At 45.7% G+C, this 27,031-nt stretch overlaps 1 protein-coding gene across 1 annotated transcript in view; it reads right to left on the reverse strand.

Moving 5' to 3' along the window:
• The window catches only part of LOC144786167 (parvalbumin beta-like), a 477,581-nt gene extending 469,326 nt beyond the window's left edge, over window positions 1-8,255 (reverse strand). Inside the window, exon 1 of the mRNA XM_078665163.1 lies at window positions 8,250-8,255. The gene's annotated coding sequence lies outside the window, so the exon portion shown is untranslated. The remainder of the gene's footprint in view (window positions 1-8,249) is intronic.
• Between the last annotated feature and the right edge of the window lie 18,776 nt (window positions 8,256-27,031).

A 27,031-nucleotide genomic window follows, 5' to 3' on the forward strand; every position in this document is an offset into this window, starting at 1 on the left:
CTTTACGTGAGGGACATAGAGTCCGACCGCAGCCCCATGGGAGACATTCTCTCAGACTTTGCAGCTACAAATGGCCTTAAAGTCAACTGGGCGAAGACTGTTATATACCCCCTAAATCCTCACCTTCCCCCATGGGAGTTAGGATTTGGGACCTCTCACATAACATGGAGCACTGGTGCTCCGCGATACATTGGTATCAGACTTTATCACTCACCGGCTGACCTCTTTGAAGGTAAATCACTGCCGAGCCCTGATGGGAGCCAGGACACGGGTACATTTCTGGAAGGCTCTGCCCTTGCCACCCATTGGCAGAATCGCCTTGGCCAAGATGATCCTCGTACCACAATTTCTTTACTATTTCACCAACACTCCTGTTTTCGTGAGTTAGACACTCTACTGAGTTCCCCCATATGGGGTGACAAACGTCGTACAGTTGCAATCTCAAAACTGCAGCTCCCATTGAATCAAGGAGGGTTGGGAGCGCCGTCCTTTGAGGCCGACTTTTATGCAGCGCAAACGCAGTGGATGTCTAGATGGACGGCGGGATGCCACTTAGCAGAGACGGCCACAGACAAGGGGCCCATGTCAACACAGGCCGTTTGTCGCCTACTGCTCCCAGGCACACAACCCAGAGCGTCGCACTTGATCCAGGTAAAGGTCGCACGGGCATGCATGTTGCGAATACATCGCATTTCCGGCAATACCCCATTATATACTCCTGTACCCACTAGCTGGTCTGCCCAAAAAGGAAGGGCTTTACACTGCCCACACAACGCAAACCTGGACGGACCACGGTGGTTTTGTACAGCGATTAGATCTCACTGCCACTACACTAGCCCCGTTGCGATTGAAATGGGTAGAGGAGATAGGCCACCCATTCCATGATAAGGAGTAGGAACGCGTCTTGGAGTACCCAAAGAAGGTCTCTAGAAATGTCGCTTCAAAAACATAACATTTCCATACTGCACCGCACCTATCTCACCCCAGCAAGGCTCCAGCGCTTCTGCCCAGACATGCAGTTGGTGTGCTCGAGATGCTAATCCACAGACGCGACATTCACACATATATTTTGGTCATGCCCCACACTACGGCCCTATTGGAAGACTATCCACGAGACATTGCAGGAAATAACAGGACTCAAAGACTTCGACACATGGGAAGCTAGTGGGTTGGGGCTCTTCCGTAGCGCAAAACTCTCAACGTTTAAGCACAATTTACCTCCCTAGCTCTTCTATTGGCAAAAAGGAGGATTGCTATGCACTGGAGAACCCCAAGCGCCCCCCCCCCTCCCCCCAGCAGCCTGGGTGGGAACAGTCAATAAATGGGGCTCAGCGGACGAGGACCCAATTAGGAGGGAGGAGGTGCAGGGGATACGTAAGAGACACATCTCCATGGAATGGTCCATGCTGCTGCATCAGTTTTGCCAACATGGGGCTGACACACAGCAACCAGCATCGCCCTGAGTGCGCCTGAGGGCTCCAACCATGCCACTCAGCCTGGGTCCTCTCTTGATGCAGGAGAAGGCTATCCCCAACTGCTCCAAGAGTCATGATCAGACGATACCCCCCCAGAACGGAACACCAAGGCAGTACATAACACTGTGGCGGAACAGCATTCCCAACAACTTACATGCTCCTGGCCACGCCCCTCATCCCCCCTGCTTATGAAAACACATGACAAAATATATTCCTTTGTCCCCAAGGGATAAAGCAGACAATCCAGGTCACCTGACCGAATTCTCCAAATTCTAATTCCCAGTTAGGCACACGCACCGGTAGATTCTCCCCTTTAACAAACCGGCTTTATATTCCACGACACACCACTCTGTTAGGCAAACATTAAAACTTATCAAGACCCACACAATGCCACAAGATATGTATGAGTCTTTTACATTTTCCTCTTGTATTTACATGTAATCTCAGGAAATCACCTGAACTAGCGAACCGCGACATATGATTGTAAAGTCTTGATTAACTGCCATTCCTGTATGCCTGCTTATATGTGAAATAATAAAATGGCAATAAAAATTGTTTTAAAAATAATAACCCAGTGTCTGAAACTTTGACACAAACTTGTATTGTATTATACTCCAAGTAACCTATGCGAGTGCCCTATCAGATTGTACAGCCATAAAGTTTTACAAACGTGGGAATTCACATACCTCTTGCTGGTAGTTAATATTTATCTAAAAGACAGGAAATTAAGATTTCAATGTGAGTAGGGAGGGAACCCTCCCATATTTATTAGGGCATAAAGTTTCTCTAAGGAAAGAAACATTTCCCTGTAGAGAAAAAAAGAATTGATATGTGCAAAAGCTCACCCTTCATTGTTTACACATTGAGACTTTACTACGTGGGTGTTTTCTGCATGAGTACATTTTACATATTGGAGTTCTCTTAGAAACCTACAAGTGTCATAGATTTTCTGGAGTACTCCTGGGGCCTTTTCACTGGTGAAGCCAATAGGCGCTTGATCAATGAAGGTAGACTAAGTATTACAAGATAGACATAATTGAGGTGCAGAAGAGCCCTCATACCCCTGCGCTCCTCTGCCATTGCACCTGCTGCACCATTGTCAGCTATATCACTGGATCCTTCTTGAATCCATAAAAAAGTCAGAAACTGCTTTAAATGTAGGCGTAAGAGTATGAGAACAGATTTATGACTTTCAAGTGTGACCCTTTGTAAATCAGGCCCTTTAAGACCCCTTTCCTCTTCTGATGCATTTGTTATGTTTAGTGACTGGAATCTGTGTAGAGGATACTTTCCCACTGATATGGCATAGCAGCACTTTCAGTAGTCGAAAAGGGGATTTTTCAAATGGCTCTAATGTTTCCATCACAGACAGGAGTCGTACTTGGCTTGTGGAGCTCTCCTATAATTAGTGGGAAAGGGTATGTCTGTTTCAGTGTTATATTTAAAGTATATTACTATGAAATTGTGAATCTAGATGTACCGGCTTCCTTTTCATTAATATCTGTTTTTAAACTTACTTGTTTGTAGTTAGTTCCCACTCAGGGCCATCATTATGAGTTCGGTGGAGAAGTATTCCGGAGGGATACCGCTCTGCCTGAACATGACTGGACTGGAGTCCCCCCACATGGTTTTCTCAGAACCAATCAGATGAGGCTTGAGCTGCAACAGTAGCCAAGCCTCCGTCCCGTTCCTACCCCAGCATTATTTTCCAGCAAGGCCAAAGCACCTTTACTCCCTGTCTTCCTGACTTTTCCAGCGTCCCTACCACCACCCACGCCCAGCACCTGCCACCCTGTTCACATTTACCCCCCTGCTCAGGTAATAATTGTGACCGTTAACCCTCCTGGAACCAGGAAAACCATGTGGAATTCCACTTGGTAAAACTGGCTCTGCACAGTAATTCCCCATTTCAGGGGATTAACTTGTAATTGTGTGGTATTGGTGGGAATTACTGCACAGTAACATTCATTCTATGTCAGGACCCAGAGACGAGGATTATGCTTACTCTAGTTGCTTTATTTTTGCTCCAGCAGCTCTTCAAACAACAGAAAAACGACCTATGCCATGAACCATAGGGAAGGTGATGAAAAAACATGAAGCCAAACACAGTCCAATACAGCGTAACAATAGTCCTTCTTTAATCTCCAGGCTCCCTTTTTCTTCTCTGCTCCACCAGCCGCCAGTCAAGGGCTGCTAGTAATGTTTTTGCATTGAAAATTAAATATAGTAAAATTGGAGTAATCATCATTTTAATAGAGTCAAGACGACCCCACCAGGAAAGAAAAAGAGGATTCCAAGAAGAAAGGAGTTTGGAGATGGAGTCAAGATCTTCATGCATGTTTATTTTGACCAAATCTAAAATAGAGTTAGTAAATCATATACCAAGATATTTAATTCTGGAACTATTCCAGCGAAAACCAGTTATATCAAACTGCTCCTTAAGGCAGATTTTAGAAATAGGAAGGATTTCCGTTTTGTCTGAATTTATTTTGTAACCTTACACCAAAGAAAAATCTGAGAATTCTTGTAGTAAATGAGGAAGATAGGTCACTGGATTTGAAATAAAAAAGGACATCATCTGCATAGGTAGAAAGTTTCAAGTGATGATCCCCAAAAAGAAAACCAGAAATGGAAGTATTATAGCGAATCCGAGACAAAAAGGGTTCAAGGGATAAAATGAATGAAAGGGGAGATAGGGGACAACTCTGTCGGACACCAAGATCATTAACCATGGTGGACGCTACAGGTGCAGAATAAAGTAAAGAGACCTGAGAGATAAACTTAGGGCTGAAAACATGCCAACTAAGAGTTTTAAGGAGAAAAGACCAATCTACCCTCAAAGGCCTTTTCCGCATCTATAGATATCGTGGCTAAGAGATAAGATAACGAAGATGCCTTGATAAAAACATTAAAAAATAGTCGAGAATTATCAGTAGTTAATCTGCCCTTGACAAAACCACTTTGTTCTTGACCAATTAAATGTGGAAGAAGAGACTCAAGACGTAAAGCCAAAAGTTTAGAATTTTTTTTATAGTCAACATTTATCAAACATATATGACGATAGTTCTTACAGAATTTGGGGTCCTTTCCTTTTTTATGAATAAGACATATAGATGCTTCTAAGGAGATGCCACTCGCCCTACCAGTAGTACAAAATATTGAAGAGTTTAAAAAAATTTGGGAGTAGCAAGTTGGAGAAGTGTAAGTAGAATTCCACCGAAAAAACATCCGGCCAGGGGATTTATTTTTCTTTAGAGAGTTAAGGGAGGTAGCGATTTCCTGAATCAAAAGGTCAGTGTCCAAAGAGGTAAAGTCAAGATCTGTAGAAGAGGGAGGAGGGATATTGCTGAGGTATGAGTCAATAGAAGCATCCGAGGCTGGTAATTTTGGAGTATATAAATTCTCATAAAACTTTTTAAACTCATAAAGAATGTCCTGATCTTTAAATAAATGTTTACCATCTGTGTATTGGATAGAGTTTATCAACACCCTTTCCTTCCTAGATTTAAGATCATTAGCTAAGAGCGAACCAACCTTGTTTCGTCCACCATAGTACAGGGCACTACTTCGAAGTAAATTAGAGGAAGCATTATCCGTAGAGATCTTATTGAAATTAAATTTGGCACGGATGAGCTGCTGTAGCGCCGAATCTGAGGAAGAAGTATAAAATTGGTGCTCCAGACGTTTTATATTGGTTAGCAGTGCTTTATGTTGATTAAGAATAAATTTCTTTTTCCTGGAAACAAAATCAATGACATAACCCTGAGCTGTAGCTTTAAAACTATCCCACACTACAGCAGAGAAATTGATGGGTCTTCATTGAGAGAGAAGAATTCCTCAGCAAAATAAGTCAAAAGAGGAGGAAAAAACTGGATCCTGTAAAAGGAAATTATTGAATCTCCATCTAGAGGACTTGGATTGCGGGCGGAGCAAATCAAAGTCAACAATCACTGGAGCATGATCAGAGATCAAAATGAGTTCAATCGAAGAAAAAATACGATTTTGAACTAAAGGCTTGGAGAGGAAGATATATTCTAATCAGGTTAGGGTGCCATGTGGAGGAGAGTAGAAAGAAAACTCTGTCTGGTCAGGGTTACAGAGTCTCCAGGGATCCACAAGGTGTGTCTGTGTAATTGTTCTGTGAAACTGCTTGTGAGTTTTGTGGGGAGTAAAACATACCTGTGATTTGCGATCTATGAAGGGTTCCATAATCTGGTTACAATCACCTCCAAGTATAAAAAACTCATCTTTATGTTGAATACATTTACTAATAGTAGGCCAAAAAGTATAACCTGGATGAGATGGACCATATACATTAAATATAGTTAAAGGAATGTTATTAATAAGAAGTTTAACCAGAATCCATCTACCTTCAGTATCTATGTCCTGTGTAATAACAGAGAAATCTAATATTTTATGGCATAAGATAATGACACCATTCTTTTTTGTATTTGTGGGGGAAACAAGAACCGAACCAATCCAGTTGCGTTTTAGCTTAAGGGCCTCAATTTCCGTTAAATGGGTTTCTTGTAACAAGACCAAATCAGGATTATAGGAGGCTAAATGAGAAATAATTCTCTGTCTTTTTATAGGATTAATAAAACCTTTTACATTCCATGTAACAACTCTGAATAAAAAAGAAATAACATTATATGCATAACAATAAAGTTAACAATAGTACAAGAGCATAAAGGGTGTAATAGGTAAAGTAAGGATAGAGACGGAAAATAAAGGAAGAACAATAAAGAACCTGCTATGCTTCAATCGTTATGAAAGAGAGCTAGAATAGAGAAAAAGTACAAAAGTGTAATGGGGAGGTGAGGGTAAACGTCATTGCAAGTAGAGAAGAGAAGAGGAGGAAAAAGAAAAAAGAAGAAGAGACAGTACATGCCAGAAATCTGACGACTGCAGTACATACCTTTACAGAAAAACAAAAGGTAAAAATGAGGGGTGGCAATGGACAAAAACAAAGACAGCACACCCAACAGGGGGAGCAACGCACCACACCAGAACGCCTTATTTAACATATATGGGATCAGGAACATGAGGCGGTGTCACAATTCCTGCCGTGCTGGGGTGGCACAAGAGAGTAAACGCGACTGGTGGACTGTGCCACCTGAACCCAGTCCTTTCCTCTCTTTCCAGCCTGAAGACTGGAATGTCTGGAGATATCAGAAGGACGACAAGAACACCATTTGTTATGGACCCGGCCCCTTTAACTGGGGAGAAGACAAGAAAGACACCGCCTACAACTATGACGAGCAACCATTGAAAATGGAATAGGATCGTGACAAGGAGCCGCGTAGACCAGGAAGAGAAGCAGCCGGCGAAAAGGACGATGAGTCCCCGGAGTCCAGGGAAGAGTGTGCAAGGAAGAGCCCAGCGGTGCTGCTACTGACCCCGGAAGGAGACGAAGACGTTGTGACTGAGCCTGGAGGCCAACGACCACAAGTAGCTCCCCTTCAGCGCTCCCGGAGGAGCGTGGCTCTAACAGGTACAGGAACGTGTTACTGGGTGGATGGGAGGAGGGTGCACGCCAATCGTTAGTCACCTCCTAATATCTCCTCACATCTACCCAGTTCCCAGCACAGTAGTTCACTCACACCAGGCATTAGTTTGTGCACTGGTGCTCCCTCACACCTTCCCTTATTGGTTTTAAGATGTGAGCATAGTTCTCATGGCCCCTTCCTTTTCTCTTTTTTTTTCTCTCTCTCCTGAGCGCCACGGGATACCTGAGGGGAAAGGACCCTTAAAGTGAAGAAAGCGGATGGAAAAAGGTCTCTGGAAGGGACAAGGCCAAAGGCAGTTCCTGTGAAGTGAAACAGGACTAAAGGACATACCGTCATTTTGTATTGTTAATTCTGGCATCACGTAAGAACCGAGTTCTTACAATAAAACTTGCTCTTGCTAGTTCCCGCATACAGTCTGATCCTAGCCTACCGTCACAGGCGGGTATATACCAAATTCCACTAAATCTGTAAAAAGACAATAACATAATGAGTAAGAACGAAATAAATAAAAAAAGTCTATTTAGCAAAGAGACATATCACATTAAAGACAAGAAGAAGCAAATACAATAGACAAAATATTAAAGTTCAAGTTAGAGATGAAGGACCAGCAATCTCCATCGAAAATGAAGAGTGAAAATTAATGAATTTCTTGAGACCAGCGGGGTTTTCAAATGATAAAGTCTTGTTTAAGAATGTAACCCTAAAAAGGCAAGGATGGAAAAGTCCATATCGTGCACCAAAAGAACAAAGAGCAGGACGAAGGTCCAGGAATTCCTTTCTACATTTAGTGGTGGCTGACGAAACATCTTGAGAAATGAAGAGTCCGGCACTAGTCCAAGAAAGTTGTTTTTTAAGTTTGGCAGCATTTAAGACTTTTAATATGTCAGTGTTTTTCAAAAATAGAAGAATTATTCCACGAGGTTTGGAAGGAGCAGAAGAGGAAGATAAATGCGGATCCAATCGATGAGCGTGTTGAATATTTAGTTTGGTTGATGTGGGGAGATCCATGAGCTGTGGGAAGAAAGTGGTGAAGAAACCGACAGGGTTATTGCCCTCAAGACCTTTTGGAAGACGATATAATCAGAGATTATTACGTCGGTTTCTGTTTTCAAGGTCTTCAGACAATTTGTTAAGTTGCAACACCTCTTTCTCCAAGAAGGAAATTCTGCTTGATGAATCCTGCACTTCACTTATCTGTTGTTCCACAGAAGACAGACGAGAGTCCATATCTGACCACTTATTATCCAAAGTCTGAAAGCTAAAGTTGGTATCTTCAACAAAAGGTTGCAATGCCCGTATCTCCTCTAGTACAGTATCCAATGAGATAGGGGACATTGATTTAGGTGGAGATGGGGATCGTAGAGCGAGAAGACGTAGCAAACCTTTGCTTCTTCCCATGAGCCAGTGTAACAAGTTGCCAGGAATTCCTTGTGTAGCGATATAAAACAAACAGCGTAGGACACTGTGTCAGAGGTGAAAACCTCACAGGAAATGCTCCTTTTAGTATAGAAACATCATCTCTTAGGAAAAAAATAGAAGAGAATACAAAAAATAGAAAAAAGTAGCATTCTAAGCAATGTGGGTCATTTTCTGAGGAGAAAAATGCAGGCAGAGGAAACAAAATGGCAGCCGCTAATTAGCCAAAAAGGGTTCACCTGCAAAAATTGATGGTCAAACAGAATAAATGATCAAATGAAGGCAGCATTCTGTAGAGTAGAGTAGTAACAGCTATTTGAAATACCGCTGGAACCGCCGTTATCTTCATTGCGATCTCCGAGGTGGTGCCGAGCTCTGCAGCTAACCGGCCATCTTGGGTCGCATCGCGCGCCCATCTCTCAGAGCCAACTTTTAATTTTGGCAAGTGGTAATAGGCTCTATGCGGTCTGTATCTCAAGAAACTCACCACCCCATTACGTCCTAGCGGTCTGTACCCATGACTTCTTCTCCCTAGACAAAAAATACAGCTGGAACAAGGCCCAGGTAGCCACCCAGAAGTCATAAGGAGCGAGCTTGATCCCGGGTAGAGACCCACTGATTGAACCCCAGTGTTCCCAAAATTGCAACTGAACCCAGAGGCTGTATATATTCCCTAAATAATGCAACTGCAATACAAATGATGAAGAGTATGCAAGAGGAGGAGTGGCACATAGAGGAGGAGTCCATTTCCTACTCTCGCTTGATGACAAGTTCTGCCATGCATTGGATGCCGACTGGGCAGTAGCCGAGGCTTTCCCTCCTTTGGGGAAACAACTTATCCAGATGGCATACAGGTACCCAGGTCCCCTCCCTTTAGTGGAGGGCGCTGCCCGATGCGAGGATCCTCATCTCTCCAGGCTTCTTGATAAAGCTCCTACCAAGGAGGGAGAAAAGAGAAAACATGCCCAATTGGTGGATATGGATGACTTCAACCGCCTAAAGAAGGCTTTACTCTCCCAGTCCCTCCCATCTTTGGGCTAGAAAGAACCCCTGGCATCTGTCTTTAAAGGCAAGGATACTGGGGACCTACCACCACCCGCCGTGCCAGCAGCCCAAGAATGCATAGATGGGGACAATTCTCAGGGGGACTCAGATGGTGACCCCACCACCCCCAGCAGGCTATGGCGTTTGATGACAGATGTTGCCTCAGACCCTGCTCCTAACCCCTCGAGGAATGATACCTCCGACATGCTAGACCAGGATGACCCCCTTCACCCCCGCTCATCCAAGTGGACTCCGATAGAGAAGGTTGCAACTTATCTCACAGGCAGAATGAGGAATTCTCTAGAGAAAGAAGCCAGAGTATGTCTTTAGGTGGAATGACCCCATTCCTCCTTTTGATGGTAAGGTAGCCTTGACCCCGAGATAGAAGTCAGGATGGTCACGTTACTGGGCAAATATGTGCAGGATCCAAAAAAGGGCATAGACCGCTCTTGGAGGTCATCCCAAGATAAATTGCTACAAACAGAACAAGATGATGGACAGAGTGCTGAAACCTTTCAACCACTTACCCCAGTCAAGCGATCTGGGTTTAATCCATCATTCTTTTGCTCACTATGCCACCCCAGTATGAACCCAGCCATATGCAAATCAGTCATGACCCTGCTCCTCATGGAAACAGTCCAGCCTGAACTGCCAGGACAGGTCCTTCCTGGACCGGAAACAGGCATTCTGGGACCGCTGCAACGGGGTTCAAAGTCTTGTGATCAGCCTCAAGGAGTTTAATGAGTGGTTGGTTTACTGGCACTTGAAGATAGAGGGTATCCACCTCCTGAGGGACATCATTAGACCTTCCAACTGCATGGGATAACTGGATCAGAAGGACGCTTACCTGACGATTCTAGTTTTTTTCCCACATCACAGGTTTCTGCAGGTCTTATGGGACAACCCTCTGTACTCACTAACTTTTCATTAGGTCCCTTATTGAAACCATGATGTTCTACCAAGGTTATAAGCCCAGTCATGGAGAGACTCTTCTCTCCAGGGACACGTTTTATCGTATACCTGAATGATATCTTAATTATGGATTAGTGCCAAAACGACTATCAAAACCCTCACAGACAGGGGTAGCCCTCCTCGAGAGTCTAAGCTTCATGTTCAACGAGAAGAAATCACTTCTTGTACCAGAAGAGAGAATGATGTTTCGGGGGTTTGTGATAAGCTAAAACGAGACGATTATTATTACTTTATTGTACATGGTTAATTAAAACCTTTACAATGTTAATAAAACAAAGAAGCACCAGTTTATAAGATGTTTGTCTGAATTAGATGAGTTAAAAACTAAAATTCCGTACATAAAACAAGTAAACAGGGAAACTGGATAAGAAAATCAACAACACAAATGGAAGGGGCTTAACATCTTGTTAAAACGATCAAGTATGAGAGTCAAAAAGTCAATGTATGAATTGGGCTTCCGGGGTACCGTTAGGGTCATCCTTTGGGCTGTTTAAGGTATTGCTCTTTTTAGTTGGCTCCTTCAAGATTTTATAGCGGGCCTCAGCTCTTTCAAGAAATTTTACCATTCGACAGCTCAGTTGGATGTTGTCCCCTTTGAAGCAAGCCAGGACTGCTTCTCTACAAGTCCGAATCTTGTGGAAGTTAAAAAGCGGACGCAAGAAGACTCGTCGTTCGTGAGTGAGCTCGGAACAGGTGGTGATCAGGTGGACTATGTTTTCCTTTCCTTCCCCACAAAGTTGACAACTTGTAGGTGAGGGTGGCCGTAACCATGGAGGTAGATGGGCCGCTGAAGGCAGTAGCCCCAGGTGAAATTTCAGGAATTTCTCTTTTATTTTTTGGGTAAAACCAATCTGCAGATAGGATTGGGGCGAAGGCGCGGTGTATGATTGAACTGTAAGCCAACCATGAGCCCGCTTGATTAGGGCGGCTTTGTCCGGCAGTACTGATTCCTTCCGGACTGTCTTGTTGACCACCTTTTTAAAGACTGCTGCGGAGACTGGGAGTGACCAAAGTTGCTGTACTCCTAGATCCTCAATTGCTCCCTCCAAATACCTCCTTGCTGGACATGTTGGTTTGTTTTGAAGTTCCTTCCACAGGAGCGCATTTAAGGTATTCGGTTCAACCCTGCTTAATTTATGCCAGGTTTTTATGTAGGCTCCCTTACGTGCCAGCTCTTCTTTTTGAAGCCCGAACTCTAGCCTCATTTGAGCCGGCGATGAATACCTTGGTAAGCCAAAGGTCATACGAAGTGCTTTTGCCACAGTTCTAGCTAATAAGGGAGCATCTCTCCCTCTCATAGCTTCACTGCCATAAGTAATTGCTGGAATTAGCTTTGCCTGTATAACCTTTATTAGGGGGAGAAAACTTGGACCGGAAACTGTGTTTTTTAGGGTTCTGAGTGTCATTGCCGCAGATACTCCTCTTCTCTTTATGGCTTCACATTGCGGAGTGAAGTTGCCCTTATGGTCTATAAAGACCCCCAGATATCGATATTCACTGACCTTTTCTAGCTTGCTAGATGACAAGAGCCAGTTTCTAGTTGCTTTCTTTTTGGAAAGGTTGATACACATAACTTTTGATTTTTCCCGGTTGATGGTGAGTCTGTTAACAGCGGAGTATCTTGAAGTGATATCCAACAGCCGCTGAAGGCCAACCGGGGTCTGGCTGATGAGTAACAAATCATCTGCATAGAGAAGGTTGGAAATCTGTGAGCCCCCTAGCTTTGGAGCGTGTGAGTTGCAGTCATTCAGCAATTTGGAAAGGTCTCCCATAATAAGATTAAAAATTGTTGGGGCAAGAACACAGCCCTGTTTTGCTCCTGTGTAAGTTGGAATCTTTCTTGAAAGATGGTCACCGGTGCCCAGCCTGACTTGCACCCATGTGTCGCTGTGAAGGAGAATTAATTGTTTTAAGAGCAGCGGAGGAATGTTCAGTTTGAATAACTTTTCCCACAGAAGGTTCCTGTCGACATGATCGAAAGCCGAACTATAATCAATATAGCACAGATAGAGTGGTTGGTTTGCTTCTTGTGCTGCATCAATTAATAAAGATAGTGCTAAGATGTTAGAAGAGGTTCCCATACCTTTGCAGAAGCCTGTTTGGTTGTATGGGATTGCTGAGACAACGGCTGCCCAGGATAACGGTTCCTGCAGAAGGAGGCCCGCAAAATATTTTGCCTCATTATCGAGCAGGGCCACTAACCGGTAATTTTTTGGATCGCTTTGGTCTCCTTTTTTGAGGATCGGTGAAATGATGGCTCCCCTCCACGATGATGGAATTAAAGAAGTTTGCAAGATCTTAACAAACATTGGTTTAAGGGCAGCTGCCCAAAACGCAGGGTCTTGCTTGAATAGTAGGGGTGGGATCCCGTTTGGGCCCGAAGCCCCCTCGCGCCTCCCCTTTGAAATTCTGTCACAAATGAGTGCACACTTAATTGCAATAGTCTGGTCTAACTGCTGGAACTCGTGGCAATCACAGGTGAGTTTTGAACAGTCCATGGTGCATTTTATTTGTGTGGAGGTACCTTGGATGTTGATATCAGTGCCCCCAAAGTGTGAGCTAAGGAAGGTTATCCAGTCGTCTTCTTGGACAAAAGAATTAGTTCCATAATTCTGGACCTTGGACAGATTATTAATCTTCCTCCAGAATTGCGTACTGTTGTTTGATTTGGCGTCATGTAAAAGTTTGGCCCAGAGGGCCTCTTCTGATTCCCTCTTGAGTTGCCATACCAACCTCCTACGGTCACGCTTTAGTAGCCTCAGTTCATCCTTGGCATCGGGATCTTTCCCTACTCTTCGTAAAGTCTGGCCGATCAGAGTTTTTAGATTTTTTAGGCGAGCATTATTTGTCAAAGCAAGGTTACAGTACTGCCTGTGGTTGGCGGTATTACTCCCTCCTTCGAGCTGCTTTCTCCTCTGTGTTTTTCCCATATTTTTTCGCAAAGCTTCTGTAAATGTCTCCCAGCTGGCTATAAGGCCCTTTGCTTCATTTTGGTTTTCGCCATATACTTGCTTGGCGTAAAGCAGAAGGACCACGGGATCATCTGTTCTGCACTTTATACGCTTGTCTTTTACTGTGAAAGCTTGTTCATAACCGATAGCTCGTTCCGAAATTTGTATTGTAAAGGCTTCTAGTGTTACTTCTTGTGGTAAGTGATCACTGTAATCAAGTGAGCCAATATGGAAATCAATAGTTGTTTGGAACAAGTTACCCGAGAGGAAGGTGAAGTCAATTGTTGAGCTAGACTTTGTGCTGTGGAATGTGGCTGCTTGGGGTCGATCCCCAGGGAACCTCCCATTAAGTGCTCTGAGGCCCAGATCTTCCAATGCTTCTAGAAGTCGGAGTGATGCTTTTGTAGTTCTACCCCCTGAAGAATTGTCCTGCGAGTATTCTTCCAAAGCAAGAGAGTTGTCGACGGTGCAGGCTTCCGTTGCAGGATTGTTGAGCATATTCTGGTTGAAGTCACTGCTGACAATCAAGCTGTTAGTGTGCTCTGCGGTTAATAACTTTGACAGCTCTTCTATCAACTGCCGAGCTCCTTGCTTCTTACCACGGGGGTGTAGATAAACATTTATTAAAATGATCACTTCCCTCTTTCCCTGGTTTCTAATGGTAATTCGTAGTGCTTGGATTGCGTTCGGAGAGTCTAGGTTGTGTGGAAGTGGTTCCACTATACTTGTGCTTTTTAATGAACTGTATATGGCTAGGCCTCCTTTTTTGTGACCAAATCTTGCGGACTGAGTTGGAGGAACAAAGTTCAAGGAAAAGCCTGGAAGTAGTGGTGGGGAGTCTGATCAAGTTTCTTGGAGGGCTACGATATCGAAGCTTTGCATGTAGAGTTTTAGATCTGTGTCCATACGTTTGTCCCCAATGCCATTGATGTTCCAGGAGCAGATTTTGAAGCTTTTGGACGATTTCCCGGCTGTCTGGTTGTCTTGTCAGTTTTTTTCCGGCTTGTTATTTATGGACCTGCTCAACCATGTCCAGTCTAAGTTAGTTTGCCCATTTACGGGCTTAAGCCTTCTGGCACCCCGTTCTTTTTGTTCTTGGCTGACCGGGGATTTACTACGGGCCCCTCGCAGTACAGATAGCGAATGATGGACATGATTTGGCTGATTTTGGGCGATCTGATGCAGGAAATCGCTTGCCAAGGGATCTGGGTATCTCGGTTTTGCGACCGGGTGAAGTAGTATGCCCCAGCTGTTGAGTTTTGCTTGTTCGTTGAGCACGCTTTCAGTCAAATCAGTTGAGGCCCATACTGTTTTAGTAACTTCCACCCCTGGGTGTTCCGGTAAGACTATAAACTCCACTGAGGCCAGATCCTTGGTAGAGATGTTCTTTAAGCTGTCTATGGAATTTAATAGGCGTAGAATGTTGCCCCTGTTGAGGATGTCAAAGGAGCCCCTTGAAGTATATTCCGGAATCAATAAAATTGCGTGGTTACCTGAATGCACCTTTATCCTGTTTGAGCCGCTCGGCGGGGATGTAGAGGTAGTCTCAGCCCTAATGTGGTCCTCTACTGGCGTTCGCTGGACTGGAGCCTTCGGGTCATCTGCTCTAGTTTGTACCTGGTTTGGATGACTTCCTATTAACGAGACTGCTGGAAAATGGTCTAGTTGTGTCTCATTACAAACATTAGGAGATGTTTTTTTGTTTCTGGAGGCGCTCAGATTAGACGTGGATTTTTCCCTGCCTTCGTTCGGGCCCTCGCTGGTGTTGGTTATTGTAACTTTAGCGCAGCTGCTCAGGGCAGGGCTGACAGCTTTTTTTGGGGACGTTGTGTTAGAAGTCTGTTTTTTACTGTTTTTTTTCCTTTGACATGAATGCCTCTGATCCTGATTGGGGGAGGAGCATAAGTCCGATTCTGTGTCTGTGTCAGGGCTCGTTCGAGCGGACTTAACAAGCGGTGAGCCTAAGAGCTGAGTGCTGACTTGGATGTTCCTAGCTTTGCCATCGGTCAGTGAGACTAGCTTTAGCTTGCGGCCCTTCCTCCGTTGTTTTCTACCCCGCTTTGGGTAATGCCCATGTCCCCGCGGGACGTCCTTTTGATTGGATTCCAGAGTGGGCATTAGGTCATTATTTGCTGGCTGAGGGGCTTCACCTTCACTGGAGAGTCCTTGGGCTCTTGGTGCCCTTGCACTATCGTATTCACTTGCCATTTTTCCTTTGTGTATTTGAGGGAGGGGCTCCTCTGGATGAAGCAGAGTTTCCCTGCTGTTTGTATGGCAAGAACAATTTGTCCATTCAGGTTGGCCCGTTGATGTACTGTTTTTAACTGCCTCCCTGATTCCAGTGAGGAGATTATCCATTGCTCCCGGGAGTGTAGCCAGCTTATCCACGATTGCTATACCGGGGCAGTTTGTTTGTATCAGTGCTGTCTCCTCTTGGGCCCTTTCAACCAGCTTATTCAGTTCGGCTAGCTTGTTGTCAATGTTGGAGACAAAGACTGATAGTGATTGTAGAACTGTTAACTGGAGGTCCATTTTGTGTGATTGATATTGGATGGCATTGACAGACAGTTGCATTGTGTGCAAGAGAGATTCCCAAATGTATGCCTTTGGTCGTGATGTTGGAATCGTGATGGTAGGTTGCGAGGGATTACATTTTGGGCTTATTGTCGATGTTTTTTGGTCCGCTTGGGGTGGTCAGGTGTAAAGGGCGACCAATTCTTCCCATTCTTCTTGTGTGGGATACATGGCCTCTGGGACCGGAGCATTTGGTGAAGTGGGGGCTAAGTTGTCTTGCACTGGAAGATGGCCTCGAGGGGGAGTTAGTGGTTGCGCAGACTTTGCCTGATGGTGGACTTGGGCCCTGATCACAATTGACTCCTGTTCCTCAAAGGTGTACCCAGCGCATGCTAGCCCCTTTGTTTCAATATCATGATCTGCGACCGTCTTGGTACACTTACTAGATTCTAGTTGCGATTGCCTGGGGACTTGTGGTGAGGGTGAGTGTAACCGGGGCGGGACTGGCGAGGACAGCAGAGAAGGGCAACAGTCGGGTTCTGGTAACAACGGGCTTTATTGTGCTCAACAAATGGTCAGAACTAGTCTTTCTTATAAGGGTGGTGCGTCGGGGAGATCGACTTCGGGACTTCCTATGTCGGCTCTTCTCTCCGTACGGGGTCCTCCGATAGCCGGTCTGGCTTCTTCGGGGCTTGGTTTCGTCCGGATCCGTCTTGACACCTTCTCGCCTCCGGACCGATGGAAACAAAAGAAAAGGGCAGCTTGTGAGGCAGGCGTCCTACTCGGACCGGTCACATCGGGAAAAGGGAGTCAGGAAGCAAACTCACACGTGCTCTGAACCTATGTACAAGTGGTAAAGACGCAAGGGGTGGTTGTGCTCAGGATAGGGGAAACCGGGAACCAGGGAATCCGCTATTTTACAACGGGACCTCCCTTCCATCCCACCCAGCCTTTGATACGGTCACGCACCTGGTTAAGCCACACACCTCCCCCGGGTGAGTGGCTGGGCGACGCGTTGAATCGGTGGCCTCCAGGCGTTTTCTCCACGACGGGGACTTCTCCTCCAGTCTGCAACTCCTTCGTCCAACTCGCTTCCGTCTCTCTCCGCACTCTCTCCTCGTCTTCTCTCCAGGTGAACAAAAATGACTCTTCTCTCTCTGCTTCCGCATTTGACGGCATTCCTCCCTCCTGAAGCTCCGCCCATTCATCCACAGTCTGATAATTAAAGGGCCAGTTCTGTTCTCCGTCTCGGCCAGAGGCGGTCTCGGATCCAGCCCCTCGGTAGTCCATCTGCTGAGGGACACAAGAGGGAGGAGTTGTACAATGTCTCAAAGGCAATGGGGAGTAATCGGGTCCAGTGTCTACAACGGGGATCACTGCCGGGGACACCCCGTTACAGTGAGGGTATGTTTTTCTCTGACATAGAGACTTGTTTGAAGCCTGGGGTACCTTCCCCCTTCGATGTTGCCCGACCTGAGGTCCATGGATCCGAGTTGTTTGAAGTGCTGGGTACTGATGCAGGTGTACCGAGGGCTTCTGGAACATCAGGCATGCTGAGGTTCTTTGGGGCCAATTGAGACCCTCGATTATCCTCAGAGGCTCTGATGGAATTGGACCAGTGTTCTAGGGAGCATTTAGCTCCCGAAGGGATGGAGGAGTCCTTCTGGGTCCAGTTTGTTTTTGAGCCCATACCCTGGGCGTTCTGGGAGGGATCTTGTTGCTTGCTCGTGAATGTCTTAATTTTTAGTTCACATACAGGGGCCAGATCGGGGCCCCAGTTCCTGATAGACGACTTATGGAGCTCACTGTGATTTCCGCATCCTGAATCAGTCTGAGTGGGGTCTGGGCGGTTCCTGACAACACCACCTTCTTCTTCTTCTCCCCACCCCCTCCACCAGCTCCAATTTCATCGTCGGTACTGACTTCCAATGCCTCTGTGGGGGGCTTTCTCTTCTTCCCTCTCATCGGCTCCTTCAGTTGTTCTGCCTGCATCCCTTGATACCCTTGATCCGATGCGTGGGAAACCGGAAGTAGTGGAGTTGCCGGAAGTAGTGGAGTTGGTAGGTTGATAAGTTGCCGGGTATTCAAGCAGAGGACTGAGCCAGCGTCCTTTATAAATGAGAATTTCGTGTAGATTTTAGGTTGATGGCTTGGCCCTTTGGGGTTTCGTGAGAGTTCGGAGCTTGAGTAACCTGGGAGAAAGGGGGTGAGGGGGATAAGCCTCTCGTCTCTTCCCCCTTCCCTTGGGCCCTCTGCCTCCCCGATTTCCAGATCGTCTATGCTGGTGTTCCCGGAGTCTATATTTAATTTCTTTTTGCCCTTATAAGCTCTCCCAGATCTTTTGGTAGGGTTCGGGGATGCGTGGGGATCCCTGGATCTCCCGGACCTTATAATGGTCTATTTAGTGTCCTACTTTTATTCCTACTCTTGGATTCTTTTTTCGTTTCCTTTCTCCTTTCTCTCCACGGGGAATTGCCCTTTCCCTTTCTTTGTCCGTATGACGTCACAATGTTGCGCAGATTCCTTTGGGGTCCTTGGTCCCCTCAGATTCGGTGTTTGAGTCTAGTAGAAACTAGTAGAAACTGGCAAGATCAGTCTAGTGAGTCAGGTAGGCCCGGGCAAATGTGGTGAGGCTAAGCAGATATTGCTGAAAATGGGTGAGTATGATGAAAGAAGAACTGTGCAAGAGGGAGGGCTGATTAGGGAGGTTAGGTGTACTGTGGACTAGTTGAGAGTGTCCCGAGCACCTCTGCCGCTTCTACCTCCGCTATTGCCTCCTCTGCCACCTCTGCCGCTGCTGTCACACCTCCACCAATTCCTCCCCGCTCCCTGTCTCCTCTTGCCCTGTTTGAGATTGACTTGAGGTTCAGGGCTCAGGATGCTGAAGTAGCTGGTGGCAAAAAGGGGGCAGTTGCGAATTGCGAGTGCTGGGGCGAGGACGAGAAGGGGGGAGCCTGGAAGCAAGCTAGCAACCATGCACACCTGAAGGTAACCAGCAGTGCTTGAGACCCCCCCTCCCGATGTAGTTTATAATGTCTGGGACGCTCCCGCCCGCCACAGCCCGCAGCGCTCTCACCAACCTTCGAGCTCCAATATGCTCCGATATTCGAGTGGGTCCCTGCCTCCTGCCTCCTTTGCGAGCCGCCTCTGCAGGCCAGTGCAGGCCTGCCTCAGCCCCTTGCCTCTTGCCACTGCGGCTCCTGCCGCCTCGGATCCGTCGCGGGAACCGTTGCAGGACGCAGGACACCAGGCTGGTCTCAAGTGCCGGTCTCCAGTGCTGGGCAGGGCAGGGCAGGGCACTGGGCGCTGAGCCGCCCCTGCAGGCTTTCTCGCAGACTTTCTCGCAGTCTTTCCGCTTTCCACTGTGCCCCGCCGGGCTTGAGGACTTTTTTTTTGCCGACACCGGCTGCCCAGTTCCTGGATGCCCGGTTCCTGGATGCTAGGACAGGGATCTCGACCGTGACTCGCCTCCTCTGCCCTGCAACGTGTGGAACGCCTCTTGGAGACCAGATTCTCTGCTCGCAACTTTCCGCAGCTAGGACCGGCAGCTCACCGGCACCTCCGATGAAAACTCCGCCGGGTGCAGGTCAGCGGGAGCAACCGGAAGGCAGGAGGGCAGTTTGAGGGTCTGGGGCTGTGGCTGGAGGGTCTGGCGTCTCCCTCGTTTGTTCGCTTGTCGTTCTGTGTTTCAGCCGCACGTTACGGTCCGAATGAAACCACGGACTGGATAGCTAGCAGATCATGGGCATTTGGAATATCTTGGAACGACTCTCAGCTTCCTTCAAAAAAGATTAAGATGATTCAACCTGAACTTCGCAAGACTCTCTCACACCAAACGACTTCCCTGAGACAGATTGCATGGATCTTCAGCCTACTATTGTCCTCAATCCAGGTCCCAATCCATAATAGGCCCCTCCAGCACCTCAAAGCATATCAAGTGCTCAGGAGACTGCCATTCTCATGTCGTTGTGGGCCCCAGCTAGGCCTACCAGTGCTAGGGGATCGCCCCTGCCTGCACAAGTCCTCAGACCAATAGAATGGAAGTTGGCACGGAAACTGGAATATAAAACGAAGTACTTTATTAACCTCTAGAGGTGGAACTACATTCTCAGAACACCCTTCGGTAGTGTATGAAGTAGCACTCTGAATAGAAGGAACATGGACCATTTATACCCACACAGGGGCTCAAAAGAAGGCGGTACAAGTACATAAGAGAAGGTTTACATACATAAAAGGTCATACAGAAATGCACAGTCAACAGTAGGGAGGAGCTTAGCAGTTTGCTAATTCCTTTAAAAATATCCTGACAGTTACAGACTAAAACAAGTGTACGAACAGTTACAGAGTCTTCTGCACAAGTGCAGAGTAGCAAAGCCTAAATTGAGTAAACGACAGTAAGGAAGGACAGAGCACATGGGGCCAGATGTAGGAGACAAAATACCAGTCGGTAACGGCCGATTTCGGCCGTTACCGACCGGTATTTAGGAATTGGCATGTAGGGGCCTTTATTTTACAGAATCGGTAAATTTACCGAATCGATAAATTTACCGATTCTGTAAAATACCGAATCTGTATTTTTAACGATTCGGTAAATCCAAATGTAGGTGACACTCCTGAGAGTGTCACAGGCCCTTAAGAGTCGGTATTTTACCACACAATCCTATTGTGTGGTAAAATACCGAATCCAGGTGTGCATGCAAATCTGTGCAATGTGACACACAGACATGCCCTAAGGGCATGTATGTGTGCCACATGTCACACATGCCTTTACTTCGGGTGCTAGAGGGTGTCAAAGTGACACCCCCTTGCAACATTCGGTATTTACCGATTCGGTAAATACCGAATCGGTATTTCCCATTGATTCCTATGGGCTTCACAGCCAATAGGAATCAATAGGAAATACCGATTCGGTATTTACCGAATCAGTAAATACCGAATGTTACCGATTCGGTATTTTTATTTTAAAAAATACCTACATCTCCCACCTTCATATTTACCGATTCATAAATACCGAATGGGTAAAATTCGGCATTTATGAGTCGGTAAATATCCCTCACCTACATCTGGCCCATGGTGAACAAGTTGGCTGCCGGAACCAAGATGGCTTCAGCTAAATGCTAACATCGATTGCTGCCAATTTACAACACTCAGAACAAGTCCCGCTGTCAGAAGAGGCAAAAGAAGAAATGAGGTGGTGGCTCATGCATATGGAAGCGTGGAATGGATCGGTGATTTTCGGATCCAGTCATGATTTAATCACAGAGTCAGATGCCAGCAACAGCAGCTGGAGTGCCAGATGTAGGAACTTGTCCAAAAGAAGAAAATGGTCTGCACATGAACAAACTTTGCACATAAATTGTCTGAAACTTCTGGCGGGTTCTTTTAAAGTCAAATGTTGGACAAAAGAGAAGGTGCAATGCTGCGGCTTACTAAAGGTGGACAACATCTCAGCGGTGAGGTATATCAACCACTGAGGGGGCCCACGGTCAAAATCCCAGTTCAACTTAGCCAAGAACTTCTGGCACTTCGGCATGGTCAACAACATTTCGGTGAGAGCGAACACCTTCCAGGCCTGGACAACAAGGTGGCGGATTGGCAAACAAGATACCGCCAAGATATGAGCTTGTGGAAGCTCTATTCACAAGTGTTTAAGGCGATAAAACAAAGATGGGATTAATTCATGGCGGACCTGTTCACTTCAAGCCTGGACCATCAGGTGAACAGGTTCTTCTGCTTGAGGTCACAGGCAGTGGTGACTGAAGCTTTTCTCCAGGATTTGGAGTTGAGAGAAAGGATATACGTCTCCCCCATTTGTGATGATAAAGAGTTTATCGGCACACACTCTGAGACAGAAAGCAGATCTGGAGGCCTTCACGCTGATGTGGAGGTTGCAAGTATGGTTTCCAGTCCTGATGGAACTTTCTTGGGATTCTCCAATGCTTCTTCCCCTGTTTGGCATTTTCTTCAGGACCCTCAAGGGCATCCACATCACCTGGTGGTGAGCGAGCAGTTGTATCTAATGGTATGGATGATAACTGGGTATGATGGAGATTCAATGTATTTTTGCAGAGAGCTGAACATCTCTTGTTGAAAGAGTGGGCAGATGGCACGGTTAAAAGATACAAGTGAAACGGGACAAGATATATGGGTTAGTTTATGCAAAGGGATTTGGATCCTGTGGGGTCCAACGTTGTCTCAATACTAATTTTCTTGTCTGCCCTAGTGTCCAAAAGTATGGCCTACAGTTTTTTTAATACCTTTCAATCAGCCATTTTGGCAGGACATGTCCCGCTAGATGGGTCACCAATAGGAGAACACCCGCTGGTACGGAAACTGATGAGAGGAGTCCTGTTATCTATTTCCACCAGAACCCAGATGTTCCTCTTTTGGAGGAGCAACAAATTCCTCTTCCAGAAAGAAATTTCAGGTAAGCTGGTGATGCTGCTGTGTTTAATTTCCTACAGACAGGTTTCGGACGTCTGAATCCTCAATGTTACAGGTAGAGTTATGTAATTCCAAAATAATTTCTTGTCCAGCCTTTAATGATGTTCCTAAGTTATGTGTAGTGAGATGTATTAAGGTGTATGAGGACATGAGAGCATAATTTAGACCCCTGGGGAGAGGCAGCTTCTGATCTCCATTCAGAAACCCTTCAGAGCGGTCTCACATCCTGCTACAGCAAGATGGATATGGTGGACCATAAAAGAGGCAAACATCATACCTTAATGTTTGGGGCTTACTCGGCTCACTGAACGATGGCCTCGAAGGCTTTCTTTTTCAGAGTCAATTTGGAGGACATTATTAATGCTGCAGATTGGTCCACAGATTTAACATTCAAACAGTTTTACTTTAAACCAGTGCAGAAAATGGCATCTCTGGTGGTGAATAAGCTTTGAACAATCACAAGCCTTTCTTTCGGGTCCTGACATAGAATGTAACATTTTCAAGCTTTCGTAATGGAAAGTTTAAATTCTATTAAGGATACTGAGGCGAGGATTATCCCACCCACTGATTAGGGAGATCACCACCCTCTCAATTGTGCAAGACTGCATTATGGAGCTGAATATTTTCGTATCAACAGTGTAAAGCTAAATGTGTCAAAGGGTTATTCAAAAGTAATAAAATACAGCAAACAAATATCATTCTGAAATTCTTGTTGGCTCACAATTACGCTTATGATTCCTTAAGTGGGTTGAACTTCCAAGTATTGACATCGCTCTTGCGACTGCAAAGTACATGGTGTAACTTTAGGAACTTTCCGATGGAACCACCCTCTTTAGTGTTGACTTCCTACAGGTGTGACACTCCACAACACTGCCATAAATAGGAGACAGCTTCATTACCAATATGTGATATTTTAATACACCTCTGTCTCAAAGCAGGACTGAGTCACTTCCTGATCCTGGCAGGATGCAGAACAGGTTTGGGTTGGATTACGAAATATCGAAGATTGAATTGCAACCAGGAGGCTAAGAGTCTTGGCACATTCGAGGCTCGCCTCCATTGATGGAATAAAGTATAGGTGTGATGTCAGCATCTGCTAGAAAATAGGTGTCAGGAAAACAGCTCTCGAATATCTCTAAAGCAGGAATGCCCAGTGTAGGCTCAGAAGCGTGGCTCAGTGGTTAGAGGCAGCAGACCCGGAAGCTGAGATCGGCTGTGGACCAGGGTTCGATTCCCCGCCTCGGCGGGTCTCGGGCTCAAAAATTCCACAGACTCGACAATTCTCGCTCCGGTGCCTACTCGACTCACGGGGTCACACTCTGCGACGCTGGGCAATAGCTTGCTTAATCTCCACTACGGCCCCTCGCGGTGGGAGGCCTGGTTTTCACCTTGTGGATACCCTGCCAGGGTATCTCACAGGGGAATACCAGGACGGGTTCCCTAAGCAAGCGCCTTGATACCTTCGGGTGATACGTGCACTATATAAGTCGCAATACATTTACATTTAGGGACAGGAAGACCACATCCATTGCACAGTTTCAGGGTAACCACCAACAATAGAAATTAGTTCCATTTAGAATAATTGTAAGTAAATTTATTGAATGTGAATATCTCGCAAATCTGGTATGGGTGAGACCCTCCAGGACCTACACGGGACACCCCTGCTCCAGAGGTTCTCATACGAGGAGATTCTTCATCCATTACTTTTCTTATGGTTTATTATAGTGTCCACCACATCATAAGAAACCCACCAAAGTATCCAGTCCTAAAACAGTGAGGTCGTAAAAAAAATAAAGTGTGGTAAAGATGTACATCATTCTGAAATCCTGATTGTGTGTATTGTGTTGAGGATATTAACATATGAGTTAAGTATGCTGCCTGGATCGAGAAGGAGTCAAACTATGCATCCCTGCCTAACATTTACTGTATACAATCTTGCCTTGAAGCTTGTGTGCACCTCAAAAGCAGGACATATTGAGGTGGGCAGCATACAAGCTACAGTTATTGCAGAATACGGCTCAGTTGTTTAGAAATGCTAGGCCCAGGGGATGCTGTTTTTACCAGAGATCATATGAAAGGTCTTAATGCAGGAAGGGTTTAATCTTGCCTGATGACACTCCCCTATTTCCCATGTTCAAATTTAAAAGTAATAGCCCAAACACACAGGTGTGTATGAATGCTATTACCAAATGTGACCCTGTGGTAAGATACAGATACTAAAAGGATCAACACAATCTGGATCCCACACCCATAAACCATTCCTCAGTTTGAACAACTTCTGAGCCAAGGGCGATGAGCTCTCACACCAACCCGGATCGACTCTGGAAATAACTGAGCTGCACAAGAAACGGCCCAAGATTAAAGATCCTGGCCCACCCTTTCTTGGATGCCCTGGTCTCTTCTGACAAAATTCAGTAACCTCTTATGTTACCACCTTGGTTGTGCTATTACTACATTACAATCACGGCCACTGGAATTATACGATTGTGTGGCCACTGAGATTTTTGCATGATTTTAGATTTGCCACATAATCCATCATCTGCTGCATAATGTGCATATTGTAACCCAACAATTGTTTCTAGCTCAAAAGCTAGTAAAAATGCAGCAAGCCTTGTTTGCTGTTCAGTGGAAGGCTCTTTGCAAGGGTTGACTGGTCACCTGTCTGTAACTTTTTGCTATATTTGTGTGTTAAACTGTTACTAATGGTACAACTAATGCCCAGACACGGTTACAAAGCATAAAAATGACAAAATGATGAAATAATACTATCACAATGTGCCGAATAATTTGGCTTTTCTTGCCACATAATTTACTTAACCCTGCCGCATAATTTGAACCTACCCTGCCACATAATTCCAGTGACCCTCTTTATAACCATTGCGCTCACGCATACCATGAACTCCTTTTTGCTTGTGGCTGGTATATCCCACTCTATGAAATATGCCCATCTTTCTATACATCTCTTGGTTTTTTTTCTGAAAGGCTACAGAGCCCTATTCCTTGAACGTGCTTAAGTGAATAAGATGCCCAGTGTTACTTTAAGTTTAAATGTGTTTATTAGCATTTTCATAAGCACAAAAACAATACAGAGGCATAAGTAGCGCATTGCAATAGAAAGTACAATCCACATGTGGTCCTGTAGCAGAAAGAAGCATATAGTTAGCACAGAATATGTTATAAATGAAACCGTTGCACGGCAAAAGGTGGATGACATTAGTAACGGCTCTGCCTCTTCAACAAACCAAGAACATAAACTCCTCCCCCCTTTCCGGTAGTCTCTGTATCACAATGAGCAAGTCCCAAATGCACGTTGGTAACATCATATGCTAAACAGTGGCAGGTGATGTTTGTTCTTTCCATAGATCCCATAGACGCAACACTCTTAGATATTTGGGCTGGGTAATTCCATTGAACTCAGACAAGAGCAATATTAGGAATGGGCTCCTTGCTTTCTGAAAGGAGTCAGTGGTGTTATTTAGGGTAGCTGAAATCCGTTCCATCCCCAGAATATACCATAACCTCTGTAGCCAGCCTGTATATGTGGGGGAAATGGAGGAACCCCAATGTAACAATATGTTTTGTAGCGCTGCCCCCAATGCTAACCCCATCTGGCGGCCACTCATGCTTTTAAGTGGGAATGTGATTGGGTTGGGAAGGCCTAGGATGACATAAACCGGAAGCATCGGGATCTGTGTGTCAAATAGCTCGTCTATCTTGTCAAGAATTTTACTCTAATAGTTAGACAACAGTGGGCAATCCCACAGTATGTGCAGTAATGTGCCCTCATTGTCGCAACCTCACCAGCAAGTAGGGCTCCTTTGTGGGTTGCCTCTATGGAGGCGCGCTGGTGTGAGATACCAATAGGTAGCTATTTTCATAGCGGTTTCTATACTGGCCACATTACGTGCTGTGTGTTTCGTCCCTGAAGTATATCCCTTCCCAGTCTTTCTGTGTAAGTTCCCCACCTAATTCTCTCCCCCACCTCTTTTGACTCAGTGTGGCCTGTGATTGTGGGCTATGTCTAATCATGTTATACATGTCGGTTATCAGCCATTATCGGAGAGTTTGGTAATTAGCCATTTTTCATATTTGGTCAATCGGCGGGACCCTCGGCGTTTGCGAACCCATTTGGCCTTGATACATATGGCCCAGAGTGCTTTTGGTAGAAGGGACATTTTTATTGCCGCTATTCTCCCTAGTAGTGATAGGTGGTGTTTACTCCAGGCGCCCAGATCTTTTTTTGCTTGCTGTGTTAGCCTGGAATAGTTCCGCTGAGTTGTTAGGCGCACTGAGGATGCCAAGTCCAAGCCCAAGTAGGGAGCAGAGTCCACCATTTGAATTCCGGATAGCCATTCCTCCCCGGGGCCTAGAGCAAGGGGCGTTGGATTTAAATTCAATATCATCGATTTTCCAACATTAGCCCGAAACATGGCCGAATGAGTCCAATTCTTCTAAAAAGGTGGGGAGTGATTCCTTCGGTTCCATCAACACTGCAATTACAGCGTCTGTGTATAGGCTAATAGGATGTGTTTCACCCCCAAACGGAATCCCCTTTATGTTAGGGTTGTCCCTGACCCTCTGTGCCAGAGGCTCAATATAGAGAGCGAATAGCGACAACGGACCTCCCTGCCTGTTGCCGCTTTGAATGGCAAATGGACGTGAGGAATGCTGTTTACTCTAATGGATGCATAGGACTTTTGTGGCA

This window comes from Lissotriton helveticus, chromosome 10 (assembly GCF_964261635.1).
Source record: "Lissotriton helveticus chromosome 10, aLisHel1.1, whole genome shotgun sequence".
Taxonomy (NCBI): domain Eukaryota; kingdom Metazoa; phylum Chordata; class Amphibia; order Caudata; family Salamandridae; genus Lissotriton; species Lissotriton helveticus.